Here is a 2959-nt window from a genome sequence, read left to right on the forward strand (position 1 = left end):
CATGACAGATGTTATGTCATGTTTATGACAGTGTCATGTCAGTCTTATGCACATCCCTTCAAATAAAGTGTTACCAAAATAAGTCTCTGTATTTTGATCACTGGATGGAAAAAGGTATTTGGTCCATAACACACTTCCTAATGACAATGGAGATTGGTTGTATGAGGAATTTTGCTTATAGTATAATCTGGACCACTTACTTACTCAGTTTAACACAGTATTGAACTCTATCCCTATTGCAGTCAAATATCTGGTTCAAAATTTAAGTATTCAATCAGCTAACCTTCAATTACTTGCACTTTAACTGTATGGAGTTAATCTTTTGGATAGAAGTAACGATATGTCAGCATTTAACTGATTTTACAGTTCCAGCTCGACCACATAGAAACTTAAATTTGTTTTCTGATTCAGAGGTTAGTAAGTGGAGAACTCCTTATCTTAAATACCTCTCAAGCTCTAAAGCTAAAAGGCAATCGAAACGTTTCCGCATTGTGGGACCATTTTGATCTGACATCGGAAAATAAAGTATTTGTTTTTATTTCGTTGTTGTTTCATCCGGTTCTTGTCAGTTTCTACTTGATCTATCTGAATCTAAATTCAGCTGAAATTGACTCTTAGTTTACTTTCATATTATGTTCTGCAGGTTAAGTGAAGCATTTGTTTAACTAAACTGTCTTATTTAAATAAATCCACCTCCTCAATGCTGAGGCATTATGAGGCCAGGCCTGAGAATGAAGTCCCAGATACACCAAGATAAACTCAGATATGCATCCATTCTACAAATTACTGTTACTTTTTATAAATTATTTCATATAAATGTATTGTATATTCATTTTTTTCTACAGCAGAAGTTATATCCAAAAAGTGTAACAGACAAAATTTCAAAATGTTGGAAAAACTTTTTTTTTAAATAAATTTGTGGAAAACATTAAAAAAAGAAAAGTAAAAACATCCATAAGCATTCTCATTCCAAGCACGTTCACTTAAATTGTCACTTTATGGTACATGTTCACATTATTTATTGACTGTATCCTAAGAATATCAAATATATTTTAAATTTAACTGAAGATATGACATAATACAATATATAATATACAATGACAAATCTTACTGTATTGACTAGATCAGGGGTGTCAAACTCAATTTCACCTATGGCCACTTCAGCATATTGGCCACCCTCAATGGGCTGCATTGACAGTACAAATCAGGAGTGGCCAGGTTCAGTCCTCTAGACTGCAACTTTTAGATGCATCCCTGCTAAACCACACCCAGACAAAAGGTTGCCTTCCCTCATTAGCAGCAACTCAGTTCTGTAGAGGCTTATAATGAGTCAATGATCCAGGTGTGTTAGAGAAGGAACACAACTAAAGTTGCAGATGGTAGCTCTGGAAAACTAGACTTGGGCACCATAAATGTATGAAAATACAATGTTAAAAATAAATTAAACAACGCCTCATATTGTTAAATAACTGATTTTATGTATTCAAGTTTTAAATATTACCTTTGAGTTTGCATGTATGTAAAATTGCTGCTCAGTTTAAAAATTACAATACTTAAATCAGTGTTTAAAGGTAAGCAAACATAAAAAGTTTTGATATAAACTCAATTTCATTCACAAAACTTTTTTTTTATTTATGGCACAACCAACATGTATTTCACATAAGAACAACAAAACAATTAAGTGATGTTGCCTGTCCTTGAACGCAAAGCTGATCCCTCTTCACCCCAACACCAACTCACAAACATCTTTATTCACAGGTCATGTTCTGTAAATAAACACAAAACAAAAGCAAAATCAATAAATTATATGCATATTCTTGTATACTTACTCTCGGTTTTACATACATTCATTCTATTTTAATTCAGTTTGTTCGTGCTTACCGATGTTTTCTGACTGGATGTCTGGCACCATTTTGCCCCGGTCAGTTCGTTGATGTCTGGTTTTAGTTCTTGTGTTGTGGCAATCCGCAAAACGGCTTGTAGGCTTTCGTCAGTAATGCGCAATCTATGCTTGGTCCTGTTTAAATTCATTATTGAAAACGTCTGTTCGCACAGATAGGTGCTTCCAAACATGGACAAAACACGAACTGCATGGAGTCGAAGCTGTGGCATTAAATCAGGGGACAGTAGACGGTAAAAGTTCTCAACTGAAACATCACAGAACCTCACTGTCGCTTTGAAGCTCAATTAACTCCATCTGAAGGCGGTGGGGCGCACTGCAGACATCGGCGGTGAAAGAATGGGCAAAGATGTCAAAACCAGAGTGCTGCGATTTAAAGTCAGAAAAGCGCCGATCAAACTCGTTTATTAACTGAGTTAGTTTGGTAACCGAGCACATGAAAAAGCACCGGGAGCTGAGGCCGAGATGATCCGACAAGCAGGAAAGTGGATGGGATTGTTTTGTTCCACCTGGCACTTACATAGGTCGAGTTTGCTGGAAAGCTGTGATCGTGTCAGACATCTGTGTGATGACTTGTTTACGTACTTGTAGTTTCTGATTTAGCTGAGCAAGATCTCTGAAAAAGATTTTGAAGCTCGGGCGATTTCTTCAGCCACAATAAAGCTTTCTTTCACCGCTGCATCATTTTTGACTGTGGCTGTTGGGAAGAGCGAGCCTATGTTGTGTACGCATCCACCTGAGAAATGTAGGACGTGTACTCCTTCACCTTCACGTGAGGGGGTGGAGGGCGACCCTGGAGACTGTTTAGCCAATCAGGATGCAGAACAAAATGCACTGTGAAAAAAACTGCACAAAAAAATCGTGAAGCAACGAGACCGCGAAAGGTGAACCGCGTTATAGCGAGGGATCACTGTACTGGTTTTTCACCTTCAAGTAGAAACAGGTATCCGTTTTCCCATCGTTCATTCACAGTCTTCCTTGTAAATCAATTTTTCTTTTCTTGGACATTTTGATGTTAGCTTGTCGATGTCTCAGTTTTATTTGCTGGGAAAATCAATA

General features: G+C 37.1%; 1 long non-coding RNA gene across 1 annotated transcript in view; it reads right to left on the bottom strand.

The window, feature by feature from the left end:
• The window catches only part of LOC106936856 (uncharacterized), an 8979-nt gene extending 7119 nt beyond the window's left edge, over positions 1-1860 (bottom strand). The window contains exons 1-2 of the long non-coding RNA XR_001422238.1: positions 1846-1860; positions 613-622 (exon numbers count right to left, since the gene is read on the bottom strand). This is a non-coding gene — a long non-coding RNA (uncharacterized LOC106936856). The remainder of the gene's footprint in view (positions 1-612; positions 623-1845) is intronic.
• Positions 1861-2959: the final 1099 nt, after the last annotated feature.

This window comes from Poecilia latipinna, unplaced genomic scaffold, assembly GCF_001443285.1.
Source record: "Poecilia latipinna isolate Pla-1442-1.1 unplaced genomic scaffold, P_latipinna-1.0 Scaffold2226, whole genome shotgun sequence".
Taxonomy (NCBI): domain Eukaryota; kingdom Metazoa; phylum Chordata; class Actinopteri; order Cyprinodontiformes; family Poeciliidae; genus Poecilia; species Poecilia latipinna.